Source organism: Esox lucius, chromosome 25 (genome assembly GCF_011004845.1).
Source record: "Esox lucius isolate fEsoLuc1 chromosome 25, fEsoLuc1.pri, whole genome shotgun sequence".
Lineage (NCBI taxonomy): Eukaryota > Metazoa > Chordata > Actinopteri > Esociformes > Esocidae > Esox > Esox lucius.
Window position 1 is genome coordinate 4,814,313 of NC_047593.1, and position 19,388 is coordinate 4,833,700.

At 39.2% G+C, this 19,388-nt stretch overlaps 1 protein-coding gene across 1 annotated transcript in view; it reads right to left on the minus strand.

Moving 5' to 3' along the window:
* The window catches only part of ctnna2 (catenin (cadherin-associated protein), alpha 2), a 524,553-nt gene extending 507,956 nt beyond the window's left edge, over positions 1-16,597 (minus strand). The window contains exon 1 of the mRNA XM_029118384.2: positions 16,337-16,597. The gene's annotated coding sequence lies outside the window, so the exon portion shown is untranslated. The remainder of the gene's footprint in view (positions 1-16,336) is intronic.
* Between the last annotated feature and the right edge of the window lie 2,791 nt (positions 16,598-19,388).

The following is a 19,388-nucleotide window of genomic DNA, read 5'->3' on the forward strand; positions in this document are numbered from 1 at the left end:
TATTCAGGGCCTCATAGACAACCATTACAAAAGACTGCACGCTGTCATTGATGCTAAAGGGGGCAATACACAGTATTAAGAACTAAGGATATGCAGTCTTTTGAACAGGGGTCAGTTTTTTATTTGTTGCCATGTTTTGTTTTATGATTGTGCCATTCTGTTATGACCTACAGTTGAATATGAATCCCATAAGAAATAAAAGACATGTGTTTTGCCTGCTCGCTCATGTTTTCTTTACAAATGGTACATATATGACCAATTATCCAAGGGTATGAAACTTTTGAGCACAAGTAAATGGTAAGTGGACCAATTAAAGGGATAGTTCATCCAAAAACCATATTTGTGTGAAAGTCAACTTACCCTGAGTTGTTTCTGAAGGTACAGAGTCATTTTGTAAAAAAACTATCCATTATTCAGCTTTGTCCCCATACGTAATTAGCATTATAAGCATTGTCCAATATCATGAATGGAAACTATGTGTACCACTATACCAAAACCGCATTGCAAGCTGAAAACAACTCAAAAACACTTCAAAACTACAGTCAGTAATCTGTTTCGTTAGCATCAATATCTCTTAAACTATATTCTGCCGAAACGGCGGAACTGGCTGAATTGAAACTGGAACTTGCAAACTATTCACCATCGCCCCCCTTAGCTGCTATCCAAGAATCTATTCGGTCAATGCATCCCCAGTGTATTCTGGTTGAACAATTAAGGCTCTATAAAATTCATGCTTGTATTCAGAGTCAGACATAATATGCATTTTCCTTTCTCTCTCAAGCAAATAAAGTTTGACTGTCCAAGGTGAATATCAACAATGAAATAGCTAGTGTTAGAAATCAGCCGTTTCGTGTAGTGGTTAAAATAATGATTGTGTCCCAGTCATCAAGGGAGAGAGTAATTATTTATTCAATTATTTATTGCAGCATATGATAGTCAATTGTTCATGATTTTACAGACTTGGTCTTCATACACAATGTCTTACGAACTCAATCTCATCTCAGTAGGCTAACAACAATGGCGCAAGTTTTGGATGTAGCAGTGACCTACGTAGCGCACTATAATGCCTCAATTTAGTGGGAGAGTAACTGTACACAGTCCTGTGAGCAAGATTTAAACCAGCACTATTTTCGCTAGGTCCGCCACTGCACAAAATTGCCAAAAAGGAGAGAATGGCGCACACTCAAAGGTAACAAGCAAAAGCTTTTCATGTCTACACGTAAACATTGAAAACTGAGTTTCTGAATATCTTCACCCTAGAAGGAGTTTTTCAAAAGGTCAATTTTCAGTGACCTAAAATGCATTTTTGGAACAGAGTTTTACGGACTGATGAGACGAAAGTGAACCTTTATCAAAGAGATTGGAAAAGGGGGAAAAAAGACAGCAGATGATCCAAAGCACACCACCACCTCTATGAAGCATGTTGGAGATGGTGTCATGGCATGGGCTTGCATGGCTGCCTCTGGAACAAGCTCACTCATTTTGATTCATGAAGTAACGAATGATGGCAGCAGAATTATTCCAGAAGTGTACAAAAGTATCTTGTTTACCAATGTACAAGAAAATGCCACCATTGTGTGGCACTTCAAAATACAACTGGACGATGACCCAAAACACACTGCCAAGGCTATCAAATAGTTTATGGGGGGGGAAAGTGTGAAGTTTTACATTGGCCAAGTCAATATCCTGATTTGAAACTGATTGAACATGCATTTAATTTGCTGAAGAGGAGGCTGAAGTCAGAAACTCTCCAAAACAAGCTGCAGCTCAAAATTGCTGCAGTAAAGGCTTGGCAGGAGTATGGTGATGAAATGGCTTTGTAACTCAAAACTAGCTTGTATAATTCTTCAATTAACTGTAGGATGAGTTTTCCCAATACGAATGCTCGTATCAAATGTGGGGATTATACTCTAAAAGTGCTGTTCTTCCTCATTGGTAATCTTAGGTAACAGTCGGTACTTTTGTATCATTTTCATCTCTTAAACTTATTTTTATGTCTTGAGCGTAGAGCAAAAAGTGCAGAGCCCATGGGGTGCAGCCTTCTTGCTAGAGCACCCGATTCCCATCCTAAGGGCCAAGGTTTGAGCCCAAGTAAAAGCTGTTACACTAGTGCCGTGAACAAGACTCCCATCCTGAGAACCTGAGTTTGAGTCCAAGTACGACATGTTACAGCTGCGTAAAATGCTAATAAAAAAAGAATGCAATGATGCGCAAATCATGTATCCTTATTTTTAAATAAAAATAGAACAAAGACAACATATCAGAAGTTGAAACTGAGAAATTATATTGTTTTTGGAAAAATACATCCCCATTTCAAAAAAAGTTGTGACAGGAGCATGTTGACCACTGTATTGCATAACCTTTTCTTTTAACAAGTGTTTGGGAACTGAGGAGACCAATTGCTGAAGTTTTGCAAGTGAAATGTATTCCCATTCAACGTACTGTGTTCACAGACAATGGTTTTCGGAAGTGTTCATGGGCCCATGCAATGATTTCCACTACATAATCGTGTCTGTTTTGAATGCAGTGCTCCCTGAGGGCCCGAAGATTACGGCCATCCAATATTGGTTTTTGGACCCAACCACGACTCCCTGGTTGGGGCCAAATCTCTACTTAATTTGAATCTACATGAAATATGCGACTGCCTTGGAAAAAAACATCTCCTCTAGAGGGGTCATGATGAATCTGCCTGAAAAACGGCACAGGTGTGATTGCTCTCTCGATGGTTTGAAAAGTAGGGCTGTCATAATAACCTCCCCCACCACAAAACCGTTGCGGTGTCACCATATGTATACACTACTTTATCACTATGTTTTCCACTTCATTGTTAAGTAAAATATGCATCTGTGTGTAGGCCGATGTTGTCTTATGTAAAGAATAAAATCCATTTTAAAAAGATTAAACGGTTTCATCTTTCACTCTGGTTTCAGCTGAGCAGATACAGACACATTTGGGCTCTTGGAGGGCATTTGGGAAGAGTCCGTTATTAACTGTAGGCTAAGTAATGTTATCAACCCATAATCTGCTATCTGGTACCACTCATTTTTTTCTCATCACAGAAGAAGACGAAAAACAATGGAGATATGGCTTTGGTAATGAAACCGAATGTTACGTTACTCATTTCGGCACTTAGGCTTTCTGCCGAACAAAAATTTTGAAATATTCAACTCCAACTAGATACTCTGTGAAACCAGAGAAAGTGAATATGTTGGTTTCCTCGCAGAGCCAGAAGATTATTCCATAGCAGTAGGCCTAAATAGCATTTGCAATATAGTAGTATTCTTACAGATTAAATTGATCCCTTATAGATTAATTTGATCCCTCATCCCTCCATCCCTTTTTTTTATTTAGTCAAATTTTACATTTGTATTTGTTCTCTCCTTTGCAATAAATATGTACATTTTTTGTGACAGCTGTGTCATCTTACTATAATAATAATAATAATGACGTGAAATAGCGTCCCATGCGCAGCTATTGTGCAGACGAATGCACATTTTCTGACAGTATTTTCTGATAACATGCTGCATTCACCTTGCCATCAATTTTCACAAGATTCCCTGTGCCTCACATCCCCCAAAACATTAGTGAGCCACCATCATGCTTTAGAGTGGGGTTGGTATTCGGTTCACTATAGGCCTTGTTGACCCCTCTCCAAACATAGCGCTTATGGTTGTGACCATAAAGCTCCATTTTGGTCTTGTCACTCTAAATTACAGTGTGCCAGAAGCTGTGAGGCATGTCAAAGTGTTGTCGGGCATATTGTAACCAGGTTTTTTGTGGCATTGGCGCAGTAAAGGCTTCTTTCTGGCAACTCGACCATGCAGCTCATTTTGGTTTGTCTTATTGTGCTCCTTGAAACAGCCACACCGTCTTTTTCATGAGCAGTATTTCTCCTGAGGTTACCTGTGTGCTTTTCTTTGTATCCCAAACAATTGTTCAGGCAGTTTTGGCTGAAATCTTTCTTGGTGTACCTGACCTTGGCTTTGTATGAAGAGATCCCCGAATTTACCACCTGTTAATAAGTGAATGAACAGTACTGACTGGCATTTGCAAGGCTTTGGATATCTTTTTATATCCTTTTCCATCTTCATAAACTTCCATTACCTTGTTACGCAGTTCTTTTGACAGTTCTATTCTGCTCCCCATGGCTCAGTATCTAGCCTGCTCAGCGCATCCACGTGAGAGCTAACAAACACATTGACTATTTATACACAGACACTAATTGCAGTTTAAAAAGCCATTTGTATGGGAAATTAACTTTAAATTGCATTTTTCACCAGTGTGTCAGTAACAAGGCCAAACATTCAAGGGTATGTAAAATTTTGATCAGGAACATTTTGGTGATTTCTTTAATCATTATGATTTAAAAAAGAGTCAAACAACTATGTGATAATAAATGGCTTCATATTATCCCTATCCTTAAATAAAAAAATATAATCAATGCCAAAATGTCACAATTTCTGTCAGGGTATGCAAACTTATGAGCACAACTGTATCACCCCTGCTCAGCATTATGCATCCCTGATCAAAAATATTTGAGCAGTTGCACCACCAACTGCAGTGTTCAGCCATAATCAGAACCACGGGTGGAAAGATTAATATGCGCGAATGCCCAATCAAAAAGTAAAGTTGCACAATTGCACATTGTAAAAATCTTGGGGTCACAAAATCTAAAATTCTTTGAATAACTGTTATCTCCATGCCAATAAGCTGCTTGAATGTATTGCCAAAAGAAGGGTCTACACTCATTAAGGCACAATTGTCAGTGCCTGGAGTTTACCAAACATAATTAAAACTTTTATAGGCATAAAGAGTGATGGTCGTGAAAAAAAATAAAACAGACTTCCCCTTGAGTATAGTGGTGGATTCAAGAGGATGTGGGGCTGTTTTGATTCAAAAGGCCCTGTGAACCTAGATAGGATGCATGGCAGGATTGTAATTCCTGAAGATGGTAGAGAAAATCTAGCTGACTCTGGTTCTTTGTTGGATCTTCCAACAGGATCCAAAGCATTTCTGCAGATCAACATAAAAATGTGTGACCATTATAATCACATTTTCGCAATGTTATCCAAGTCCCTTGACATAACCCTCACAGGATACATGTGTGGTGAGCTGTAGTGGAGATTCCGAGAGTGAGGACCATGGACCAAAGGAGCTGAATGATTTTGCATGGTTGAATCTCAGATTTGTTATCCTATCTTACTGAACATTATAAGAAAAGACATGACCTCATCAGTGTTGCTAGTATTTGTGATATTGATAAAACCTATGTTGTTGTTTTATACCTCAAATTAATCATCAGATTTCTCTCATATTTTGAGTATTAGATGAAGCTGATCACTTGGATATTTAGTTTACACTTACCAAGAGGTCTAATAATTCTGGTGGGCATGAAAGCATCTGACAGAAATGACAATGACACAAAGCTGTGTGTGTGTCAGTATACTATTCTCCCAAGACAGACAGAAGGACAAGAGTCAGACAGACACAGAGAGTCAACCAAAACAGACAGGCAAAGACTGAACAAAAGTGGCAGGAATGAGTGATTGACAAACATGGCCCAGCTCTGAAGTGAGCAAATGCTAGCCTTTGTGCGTCAGTGTGCAGTCGGTCCACAATTAATAATATGCATCTGATGCAATATTCCCTTTGGGATGCTCAATGTGCCAGAGAATAAAAAAGATATAATAATAGCATAGGCAGGTGCAAAACGTTCCATCTTAAACAATAGAGAAGTTAACACTGGCACACAATGCAAAGACAATAGGACCTCTGCACTGCGCAGGTGGAGCTGAGGGCTGATCCGGTACTGCGGGGCCGCATTTGTCCCTGGTCGTTACTGTGTTTATGTGCGTGTGTGTGTGCGCACAGTTTGAGGGTGGACAATGGAAGGGGACACAGGACGGGGAGACAACGCTGCCTTGCATTGCCTCTGAGCCCTCCAGCTAGATCCTGCTCACAGATTTGCCTCAGATGTAAACAAAAGAACAAGGCGTCGCAGGCACTGGGCGGATAAAGACAGTGGCAGAATTTGAGTGAGGGTGGTGGGGGGGGTGGGGGGGTTGGAGATTGCTCAGTGACTGAACATCAAGGATTAGCATACAGTAACATCCCCACTCTATTTCATGTAGCTGCATGAGCTCCAGCCAAAAAAAGTACACTAAACAGGGATTACAGTGCTGTTGGTCACACAGCTGTGAATGACAGTGCTGTGAAGGCACTTTATGAGACATCTGAAAGAAACGAAGGCCTGCGACCCAGTTCTACAGGGCCTGTCAAAAGTCGAACCCACCAATACGCTTTAGTCGCAAAACACAACTAAAGGTCATAATATTTATTTTTTGTGCTCGAATTATAGACAGGCATTGAGGAGTAACAGATAGATACAGAGTAAACAGCGAAAGAGAGAATGTCTATCAAGCTGTTATTGTTTTATGAATACATGGAACACATCCCAGCTGTGGGGCACACCGGAGCTAGCGCCCTGTGTGGGGAATACGGGACACATACATGGTGTCTTTTAAAACACTGTCAGCCTCAGTTGAGGGATGAGTGTTGGAGGCGTCTCTATGGGCGATGAAGCCGTGGGAGCAAAACTTGGCATACGAATAATTCTCTCTACGCCTCTCTCTCTTTCCTCCTCCTTTTAACTCTCATTTGGGTTTCAGCATGCACTGGTGAAAAACGATTGCAATTGTTAGCGTTGGTTCTTCTTATTTTCCTGCTAATTCCTGGGAGATAAAATGCAACGGGTCAGACATTTACATGGTAGTACAGGCCCAAGGGCCACAACTTCTGATTAAATGGCATGCAATTCGGTCTAATGGGGGTGCTGTAATAAGCCTCATAAGTGGCCTCATGAGTGGCCAACATCCACCATATTAGATTGGCGTCATTTTGGATTATGTGAAAAAAAACTCCAAATATAACTTTTAGATGATTGCATTTGCACAATTCTTTATTTAGTTTGTCAAGTTATGCAGGTAAAGAAATCTCAAAACAATGATAGACATTGGCAGCTTGTGGTATATCAATATTGCTTAGCAGTATAAATCTCTAGTAAAAAGTGACAGTCCAAAATAGCAATAACTAAACAAAAACAAATGTAATTTTCAATTATGATTTACCATTCTGTGAGTTGTTTATTATCCATATCTATATATTTCCTAATCTTTTTTTTTTTCTTTTTTTTTATGTTCCACATGAACTGTGATGGGATTCACACATAAGGCCATTCATGTAAAAAAAAGTTATTTAACCAACAACAATCTACACTCTTAAAAACAATGCATCTTTATCTGTCCCTAAATGAGAACCTATTTTGGTTCTCAAAACTATCTTGGTGATATCTATACAACTAGTACATGTTCAAAGCCATGAATTTAGGCAATTTATAAAGTCTGATTCACTTTGCCTACATGGGGACACTATTGAACAGGGAATATCATCCATGCCACATTTGGCGCATCTATGGACATATAATGTATGTGTCTCAGCACAAAATGCATTATAGTATTTGATTGCTGAAACCAGCTTAAAACTGCATGAGGTTTAAATTATATCTGTAATTGTCTGTCTCTCCCTCTTATGAAGTAAAAACGACATAATATATTGAACTTACAAAACAAATGTATTATAGTTCTCATTATCTCTCTCTCATTCTTTCTCTTCTCTCTTGCTCCCCAACCTATTTAGTATGTGGTATGCAAACTGAATGGGAGAGCACTGAACAACATGAAGAATCGCTTGAGTTGAAAGTTAAGGGCTAGATGAGTCAAGGACAGCTGATTCAGGATACCTTTTGCTTGTGTCTCCCCACAGCTTTTCAATAGCATTGAGATCTGGCCTTTCACTCGGCCATTCCTTAGCCAACATTTTCTTCTTTTTGGGCCTTTCTGTTGTGTATGTGTCCTTTTGAAAGATCCATGTCTGTTTATGCTTCATGGTTTTGACAAATGGGCATGCATTCTCCTCAAAAATTCGCCGGAAAAATATGGAATTATTGGGTAGGCCCTGAGGCAACAAACCAGCCCAAAACCATAATGCCACCACCTGTATGCTTTATGGTTGTTATGAGGTTCTTTTGTTCAAAGGCAGTGTTTAAAGTGTTTAGGTTTTACAAAACATGGCATGTGGCATTGCAGCAAAACCAATCCACCTGTGAACTCAACTGTCCAGAGCACATTATTCCATTAGTTTTGGTATTTACCCAGGTGTTACCTGGCAATCTAAATCTAATTGTAGCCATTTTATGAGATGCTAAATGTAGTGGTGTGCTAACTTTTTCAGCATGAGGAAATCGCATTTGTTTACTGCAAATATGGTTTCAAAGTATATAAGAAGGTGATTTGTTAAATAGTTAATTTTACTAAAGAATATGGTTGGAATTTAGCTCAGATATCCATGTGTCCTAAGGAATGTTCTTAGTTAATCTTAATGTACAAATGAAGAAATGTGAAGAAAATGTGTTTTACTATAATTAAGGTATGATAATAACTTTGGTGTGCCAATATCATGGTGTACCAAATAATGTAATGCTGATACAAAATGAATTACTCACTGGCGCCAGAGGAAAAGTTTTGATGTGCTGACCTGGAAGACACTAAGTCTACTACTGCTATAGTTTAAAGTCATCATTGCCCAAAGAAATTCAGTGCTGTGTTGTCCCTTCTGATCCCTGCTCTTTCATTTCCACGTCTTTGGAGATGACAAGGGACATCAAACTTTCCAGCTATGATCGGAACACCACCGCCTGAAACTGAAAAGGAGCTCATCTGTATCCCAGGTCATACACTTCGAATATGCTGTCAAATTAGACCTCAATGGGCTAGGAGAAGAGGCAAAGCCAATGACTGATAGGTTTATCTCCATAATGCAGGCGAGCTGATATGCTATAAGTCTAAGATCCAGTCAGATCTTTGGCTTTGTGCTCCTACAGAGGACAGACTGTGCGAGGCTTCACTACAGCAAGTAGATAAGTAAACACATTTTATGCTAGCACTCTACTCAAAATTGACCCCTAATGTTTGGTTCATACTGGATATGAGAACATAGCCTGTGGGTTTGTACTGGAAGAATGAACAATTCAGGGTCAGAAAAGTATATTACATAACTTGCAGCATAATCAAGACTGCTGAGATCCCTGGAAGTCAGACTCAAGTCATTGTCTCAAATTATACTATATACATGAGATCTGGTGAAACATAGTGTACTGATCTGGGAATGAGCTGCCATTTGGGCACAACTTCATCCAAGTACAGATTGTATAGTTGGAAAGAGACAGTGAAGCTCTACTGGTCAACTGAGAGAAAGGGCAAAGTGTGCACTTGAAGCACATCAAGAGCCCCAGAACATCCATCGAGGGGTACAACCTAGGGTGGAGCTTTCAAATGTTTCCCCTGGGCCGTTATGCTGTACCTATAAACGAGCTGCCGGATTCACATAATCAAGAGGCTTAACGGTTAGCTGACTAGTTGAATAAGATGGGCTAACACTGGAATAGTCCACAAACATGGAACAGCTGGCGGTTCCCGAGGGGATGTTTGAAATCCCCTGACCTGAGGCATGCTTGAGCTGTCATCGCCCATCGACTGCACTGTCAGCGACTGAATAAACCGAACGGGTCAGCCAGGGCCCACTCACAACTGATGGGTCCACAACAAAAAGAAACCTTTAACAATCCAATCCCGTCAAGATCCCTAACTCTGTTCAGAGGAAAGGAGCGACAAGTTCTTTCCAAGTCTGACAGGCAAATTATGAGGATTTTTTGGGGGAGAAAAGGTCTTGGGAGGACCTTTAAAAATGCTCCGCAGCAGGTCTGCCCAGAGAAATTGGCCTAGTCAGCGGAAAAATGATGAACATTGTCCTGTAGACTACGCCAATTTCTAAAGGCAAACCTGCAGCAGAGAACTTGTGCTATGTACTTTTGTCTCTTGCTAAGAGAACTTGAATGTCCTAAATCTTTCAGCTGTGTCGATTAGCTCCCTCGCAGCCCGTGCATTTAAGAAAAAGAAAAACTTTCTCACGGGTAATTTCACATTTTAATGAGATAGAGAAGTTAGAACCCTTTCATCTTGCTAGAAAAGTGCTTTGTGCTCCTCTGTTTCCATGCTTTATAGATTTAAAAGATTTCCCCACGACCAATTTATCAACAGGTTGCAGGAAAAATAAATTAATTTGGTTTAGTTACGCACACAGAGTAATACACAATAATTCCCTAATTCACTGGTTATCAATTCTTCCATTTGAAACACCAGACATTTCACAATTGGGTTGTAGCCCTAACTAAATGGATTCACCTATCATGGGCGTGGTGATTAGTTGGCCAGTTGAATCAGTTGAGAATGAACTGGAATAGATCAAATACATGAGGCAGCTGAGGATCCCGGAGAAGAGGTTTAAGAATCACTGCCTGACTTCCATAGTTACTATATTGGTGTACTTACTAAACATTAGTATGCTACATTTTTAATGCCCCTGTGAAGAATGTGATTGATTGTTTTTTCCCCCTCAATCATGGTGTCTGTCTGGGAGGCTACTGGAATGAAAACACTCTTGGCAGCTGCACATGTTTACTAAGCTCTGTGTCCATGGGGACTATACTCTCCTGGTGGGTGTGCTCTCTGGCTGATTGACAGCTTGCAAGAATGCAGACGAGTGCAATGTGCTCACTCTCTCCAACAGCAGTGCAGTGACTCACTGCAGTCTGCTGACACTACACTTCCCACCATATCACTGGGTAATCCGACCAGCTGGGCTCAAATTGTATTTATGTTTTTTAACAGCATTTTTAGCAGATGCTTTAACCAAAGGTTACTTAGTGAGTGCATACATTTTAATTATTATTTTCTTGCAAATTCATTTGAGCTTGGAATTAAGCAACTCACTCTCTCTTCTGATTGATATCTGACAATTTACTGAGAAAAAACGGTTCCCTAATTTTGACTGAATTGAACTATATTATGTACAGCTTCTGCATAATTTTTTTTATAGATACTTTGGTTAACAGTTCAGGCAATCAACTTTGACTAGTTAAGGTTAGAGATTCAAAATAGTTTTACAACATCCAAAAAAGATTACGGCACTATTCAACAACAAATAATTAATAGTTAAATAATAAGAATGGTCAGCATAAAATCACAATATTATACTATACACACGCATGTATATATATATATATATATATACACACACACAAATACATACATATACAGTGGGGAGAACATGTATTTGATACACTGCTGATTTTGCAGGTTTTCCCACTTACAAAGCATGTAGAAGTCTGTAATATTTCTCATAGGTACTCTTCAACTGTGAGTGACAGAATCTAAAACAAAAATCCAGAAAATCACATTGTATGATTTTTAAGTAATTTATTTGCATTTTATTGCATGACATAAGTATTTGATACATCAGAAAAGCAGAACTTAATATTTGGTACAGAAACCTTTGTTTGCAATTACAGAGATCATAAGTTTCCTGTAGTTCTTGACCAGGTTTGCACACACTGCAGCAGGGATTTTGGCCCACTCCTCCATACAGACCTTCTACATGCTTTCTAAGTAGGAAAACCTGCAAAATCGGCAGTGTACCAAATACTTGTTCTCCCCACTGTACGTATGTATAAGTGTATATATATATATATATAATGCAAAAAGACCAGACAAAAATATAGAAAGATCCAGTTGCATCTGTTGCATCCTGTGTCCTTTCAACACCCTTGACATTTCTCTAGAACTTGACTGGAGTCCACCTAAGACCAATCCAACACACCCATCTCACACATAATGTCAGTACATACGCCAAGCAATGTACTCCAAGCAAGGAACTCTCAGTAGACCTCCAAGATACAACTGTCCTTAGAGTGGCCATGTAGGAAGGGCCTTGGTCAGAGGGAGGTGTCCAAGAACCCAATAGCCACACTAACACAGCTTCAGAGATGTTCTGTAGAGATGGAAGAACCTGCCAGAAAGACAACCATCTCTGCAGCACTCAATCAAACAGGCATAGTGACTAGTAGGTAGTGACTAGTCAGAAGCCATTCCTGAGTGTAAGGGATATGATATGGAACCTGAAGGATGGAGAGCATGAAGAAGTATATTCTGTAGTCTGATGAGACGCCAACCATCTATTAGGCCTGAATGCCAAGAGTTACATCTAGTGAAAAGAACTAGTACCATCCCTATGGTGAAGATTTATTTTTCATTGTAACTAAATAATAAAATCTAGTAGAATAAACGCAAGACAAGTTGAGCAAACACCAAATTGTAAACTGAATATTAGATTTTTCTTTGTATTACAAAACAAATTCTGTGGCCTGAAATGCAGTAATATTTTTTATTCATCCAAAGGCTGCATGGAAGGAAAGATGCAGCAGTAATTCTTTAGACTAAGGCTTAACACTACCATTGCTTCCATTAGGAGAATCTGTCCCCAGACAATGAGACCTGCAGCATTTATTTTCCCAAAACAATTTACCGGACACAGCCTGACACTGTGATCAGTCTGAACGTAGTTTTTCTGGGTAAACCCACTACCTATTAATCCAACCAAAATCGAATATTTACAGCACAATTTTATATGAAGGCTAAATAAAAAGCTGAATCTCTCATTTGAAGTTATGAATTTACTTGCACATTTCCTGTCAAGCAAAGATATTGTATACAATATGAGAGATTTGTCTGGACTAGATAAAATGTACCTTTGAAGCCCATGAGAGTTCCAAACAAGTCTGTCTCCAGATTCAGTGTTAAAAGACATATATTGACATTTTGGATACATCCTAAACTTAAACTGCATTGTTGCTATTTGCATGTTTAATAATTTAATGGTCATACATTTTTATAGAAATATGGGATTTCTCAAGTTTGACACTAAAGAAATTATCCTTCAGAAAGAGTGAATACCTAACTAACAGCTGATCGGCTGTAAAAAATCTCCCACAGTCTCTCCCATCCCTCACTCATTTAGTAACCAGTCAATAATTAAATTAATATCTTTGTTCTCAAAGTGATCAAATAAGTGCAGCGGCCTCAGGACAATTTTTCTTTTGAAGGATTTACATATCTAAAATATTTGTTTGCTTTATAAATCTAACATAGGTTTTATTGTAAAAGGTAGGCTGTTTATATGTAATCAAAAAACACCAATGCCATCTGTTTCAATTGAAACAACATTGTTATAGAGTATTTTAATTGGAACTCTAGTGATTTACAGTAAAAAGAGAATTGCTTTGTCAAAGAAAAACTTTATTTTAAAATAAACTGTATTGGCCATAAATACACTGGAAAATACAAAACTATGCCAGGTATAGTACTGATCATGATTAAGTTAGTTAATTTTCATTTACACTTTGCTCAAGAGGGGTGACTTTATGCAAGTGCACCCTTTAACAGCACCTGCAATAGGAATGACATTTTGTCTAATTTTGGAATAAAATAATACAAAATGTATTGGAAAATTCACAATGTCTGCTGTGCTTAAAAAAATATATTAATATTTTGGGGAATGGTAATGAATACATGAATAAAAACATTAATCACCTACACAAAAGTATGAATACCTACACACAAAATCTCAGAAAATATGACAAATTTAATTATATTAGTGTCTTCTTAGACACCTAAATTCTAAATTGACCAGTAGGAAATAGAAGCACTTGAACATCAAAATGGCCTAAAATGTTACATGGATGTAACAAGCAGTGCTGGCTCTAGCATTTTGGGGGCCCTAAGCAAAATTTGATTGGGGACCCTCTCTACCCTATCGGCTGGGTGCTCCCTAGCGGTCAGAGGTCCCCTAGTGGTCGTGGCCCTGGTAACAAGCATATTGGTAGAAACATTAAGGATCAAAAAGGGTATGTGAGCTAGGAATGCATATCTTAATTGGTATTTTTATAGCGCACAAAATGTATTTCCAGCAAAATGAGGGTATATTATAGGAAGCGTCCCTGTTCTCCCTACCAGAAGTCCCTCCCAGTACTGTATAAATGTATTTGCTTTTGTTTGATGCATAATGAACTTAACCCAACATTTTTCCAGCCTGTGGCTTCCATGCCTCTGACTACATAGGCTGCGTCTAGATTGACAGCCCAGTTGTAATATTTTCACTTCACTAATTACTTATTAATTACTTGAAAAATGTTATCAAATCTGAAAAAAACATCTGATCTGCGTTAGGGAAAGATCTGATGTGGCTTGTCAAAATAATTAGGCTGTCTTTGTAAATGTAGCCACAGTGTCCTGCCAATTTGGCCCCGGCCACCATCTCCCTGGAGACCAGGTACACAATCCTATTGAACTGTCATTGATTGTGTATCAGTCAGGACAACACAAGACACTCATTGTAAGACATAATGTATGACTCAATTCTAATGCTAACCCAGGGCAAAATGGCATCTAACTCCCTTTATCCTGAATGACATTTGACCAGCAAGTGTAGAAAACAAGTGAAGCAGTGAAAGATTTCCATTTGAATGATCATGCAAACATTTTAGATGCCTTCTATGTGTTGTAGTGACTAAGACCTACCAGTACTGTGCATAGTCTCCATTTCAAATATTCTCTGTGAGGCAATATGGGATTTACAAATTAGAGTACAGCACGCAGTGCTGGAAAATCACGCAAGGCTAACTCTGACCTTTGGAATACTGTGCATACACCGACCCACCCAACCACACACCACCAACAACAACAAATCACTTTAGAAAACACAGAGTGTCCTCCCTGCATGCCTGGTTGCCAATCAAAAGATCACCTTCTAATTGTGGCCACTCCACAAACCCTGAAGCCCTTTGAGATGCCAAGCCCAGATCTGGTTACAGGAACAGAATGTGTGTGTATGTGAGAGCGTGAGTGCCCGCACAAGAGAGTTTACGCCGCTATCCAGAAGCACACAGTCATATTCCAGCCATTACCATACAGGACATTATTAAACTGTACACATGCACAAACATATTAGCCTACACACACTGCCTGGAAGGAACTTTGCTAATGGGCAGTCAGCCAATCACTACTATTAGCTTATTATTAGACAGGCACCACAACTTGCCCTTAGGAATGGATACACACAAAGAAAGCCAATAACCTATATTAACTTGTAAAACTAGAAACTTGTTTCCCATCCCACATGTTAACAAAAGTACAAGAACACTGACTTGTATATCACCACCGTTGACTGAACTATAGAAATGCAAACTGTTACTCAGAGATTCAGACACTATTGCACTTTTATTTTCGGCCTAAACACATGATTGGTAACAACTACAGCAACCGACACATTATAATAAGAACAACAAATAGCTATCGTAGAAAAATAAGGAATTATTATGTAGGCTAAAGTACTTTGTTCTTTGCTTTGACGCTCAAATGATCCGAATGAATCCACGTAAGTGCGATAAAAGGGTTCCGATGCGAAGGCAAAAACAAGATTTGACATTAACATTGTCAATTTTTAGGTTTGTAGTTTGAAAACGCCAGAACTGCCCACTTAATAACCTACGCTATTAGGCTACGAATAAAAACCACCTGAAAATAGTGAAGCAACTAGCTGAGTCGAAAATCTAAATGATTCCAAGAGACATGCACAAATGTTGTGATAAATATAAATTCTTAAATGATGATAAGCATCATCAATTCAATATATATATTTGACTGTTCCTAGGCGATTTCTATCAGACGAGGATGAATAGTAGACTAAGTAAGACAAAGAATTGGCTAACGGGGCATTATCCGGATGATGGGGATGAAAAGATGGGATGCTCATCGACAATGGATGTGGATGCACACTGAAAGATTCTGATTGGAAACTGAATTACTATAATGATGAGAAATTACACCATTTCAAGTCCCGATCAACGTAATTTCACTCAGGCTATACGAAACCCATGTTGTAGTCCAGTGAACGACCCGTTATTTACTAGAATAAAACCTAGGCAGTACAATATGTGGTAGCTTTACTGCGATCTAGCTAATATGCTACACAGTGACCAGCTCTTTCGACTCTTCCAACCCGGGCTCGTGCAAGCAGGGCTGTCAGCGCGCTTCAGCACTCAGTTTGCAGGATGGCTAACCGCTTAAATGACGGTTAGCTATCACTAGTTATCCGGCAATGCCCGGATAAATACTAATCATAATTTGTGCGGAATGAAACGTAATTTTAAATAGATAAGTTAGCAGTATAATATGAATCTAAAGAAATGAATTGAGTAGCCTACCGTAGAATGCTTGAACCTCGCCTTGCTACAATGTAGCGCCTGACCCAGCAAACACAGAAGCGAAACAGTGCTATAATTTTGCTAGCCAAAACCGTCTGTTAGTGGTCTGCTTTCAAAGCTTACCTTGTTTGATGACAGCCCTTTTATTCCAAAAAATCACGCAAGATTAATATTTTGACTCTGTATTCCCAAAAGATACTGCCTTCTCGGTCTCGGTCCTTCAGCTGAATAGCCTAAATCCGTGCGCTTTCCTTTAGAATAGTGCTGAATCTGAATGGGTGAACGGCACGCGCGGCTGTCGGTATCTAGGAAATGATACCCTGTTCGCCGCTCCCTGCCAAATAATGACCCCTCCCACCGCTAAAGCCACAGCCACTCAGAGGACAGGTGCTGATTGTGCGTCGTTCCATGGAATAGTGTGTGCCTTGCAATATAGTGAGCAATGTGGCAAATTCTGACTGTCAAATCAGCGCACTCCCCGCATGCGCAGTATTTTTAGTGAGACAGCATCCCGCTACCAGATTTGATAGAACATTTTTAAATCGCAACTCTGCCAAATTGTGTCCCTGGGACGCTGGAAATGAGACAAGTGTATAATGCGTTCTCTGTGTGCACTAGTTATCTTTTGCCTGTACAGACTATTTATATTCAGTAAAGGTTAATATATACTTGGTTATCAAAAGAGCTATGGCAAACGAAACAAGGAGCAACATTGGAAACCGTCTTCCAGTCGGTCCCTAAAATCTCTTCATCAGACCCTGATTGATGCAAGGGCTTGCAGGGGCTTACAGGGGATGAATCCTCTGGGCCAAAGCCCATGGTGGGCCTTAAGAGAAACGTTTAAATGTGTAGGCAGTATGTTCTTAAATTACAGCTGCCAACAGCAGGCCTTGGTGCTAGACACATTGGTGCCAGAGAGGCAGAGAAACACTGAACAAGTGCAGCACAATAATTACAACAATATTTTTGTTCAATGTCATTACACTTATTTTTTGTAACAGATATTTCTTTCCTTCATTAAGTTGCAGAAACACATGGTACATGAAACATTACCAGATCCACTGACATAAGAGTGTGTGATCACTCTCCTTTAAGAAAAAAGTGTACAAATGTTTGGAGTGATTTTTTTTTTGACAATCTGATGAGGACCGAACTGGTCGTGTTTATTCCACAGAAAGTAATTCATCAAATAGTTTATATTACAAATATTCCTACAGAGATCTGTAACTAAAATATAGGCATTGTAAGCCTTATAATCTGACATTAATTACATTGTTGGAAATTTAATGATTATATCAGAACATTTGGGACACACCAACTAAGAGTACCATGCTATTAAGAAATGTAATCTACTATAACCCCTGAATATTATGTGAAAAGCTTGATGTAATAAATATGATGGGAGACGAAGTGCTGGTTTCAAGCGCAGGAGTCAAAAGGTGTGTATTTAGTAACGTACCACAGGAGGAGGCTGGTATCTTGCTCAATGGACAGGCAGAAGGTCATACACTAGGTATAAACAAAAGTCAGACAAAAGTTCAGGAAGGTCAGGCTAGAAGTGTCGTTAAAAAACCGGCTGAGCATCAAACCAGAGGCAAAGGCTATGGAACAGGTAAGGAATCAGGCGAGGAATCTAAGGCAAACAGGCAGGAACATTTCGGTACACTAGGTTTCAAATATACAACGTACTTAAAAAAGGGTTAGTAAAGCCATGTCAGCACAAACAATACTCCACAAAGACAATAAGAACAAGGACTGAACAAAATAGAGCTGATGGGAACAGGTGAGGCAGAAAACAAGTGAAGCAAATGAAGGCGATAAGAGGGTGTGGCTAAACAAAAGAACCAAGTATAGATGTACAAAACTAGATCTAGACATAGAACTATGAAAACAAGAATCTCTAACAGAAAAACATAGAAATAACAGACATCAAACAGACTAGGGAATCCAAACATACAGAAAACATGAACTATAAAATGTCAAACCCCGTGATTTTTCCACCATGCTCACACACCGTGACAGTGAACTACTCTGTTGCTGATGTACTGCCTAGTTTGTGCTGCCACAACATAATGGTTGTGTTACAGCAGTGTTTCTCCACCCTGCTCCTGGGCGCCCCCATGCCCAGCATGTTTTAGATCTCTCCCTGTTCTGTCAGACCTGATTAAAATGATCAGCTCATTATCAAGTCCTTCATGAGCTACGTCAGGTATGTTATGGCAGGGAGAGATCTAAAACATCCAGGAGCAGGGTTGAGAAACACTGTGTTACAGAGATGTGCATATTTAGAAAATATGTAAATAGCATAGCTAATTTAGGGGACCCACTCATTTAAAATACATTCACACACTCTTTAAAAAAAAATATATTCTTCAGGCAACTAAATGCAGCAGCAGGACACTTTTTGTAAAAGTGGTTGGTATAGGTCCCAGATCATCATTATAATCATTACTATAACAAACGTGTATGCTCCAAATTTAGCCCAACTTTCACTTCATATAAAACACAGGACTTTTGAAATCTGAACACTGCTGATTCTCTGCTATGCGTTTTCTCTCATAGGTTTATTTCTCTTTACAATGTAGTAGTCCACACAGAAAGCTGTCTCCACAAAATGTGACATGGTCATACTGTTAACGTTGCTATAATAAGCCTGGCTCAAAGCATTCTCAAACATTTCCGATGTTCACTTTTACCATCTAACCAAATGCATGTTCTATTCAATACTATTTGTTGCAAAATTAATTGCTGTAACAATGTCACACTTTGGTAAATGCATATTGAACTAGTACTTGTAATGGCTCCAGCTCAAGTCTACACAATCTGCACACATTCTGGGTACCGTCATCCTCTGATTTGCTTTGTTCCTAGAGAGCTCTCATTTGCTAAAATGAAAAAATATTGGGATGTCTGGTACCAGATCAAACATAATTGGTCGCCTTCAGATTCTGTCTGGGACTTGACAACATAAAAAACGCATTGATGACAGGAGCGCCTGAGTGGATAACGACCGAACTAAAACAGGGTTTGAGGTCAATTCCTTTTTGATTACAGATCAAACATGTTTGAGTTCTATGTAAAACCATCTGTGGATGCAGTTCTACATGAATGCCCAAAAGGTTCAACCTTGAACCAAAATGGTTCTATCTGGAACAAAAAGGGTTATTAAAATAAA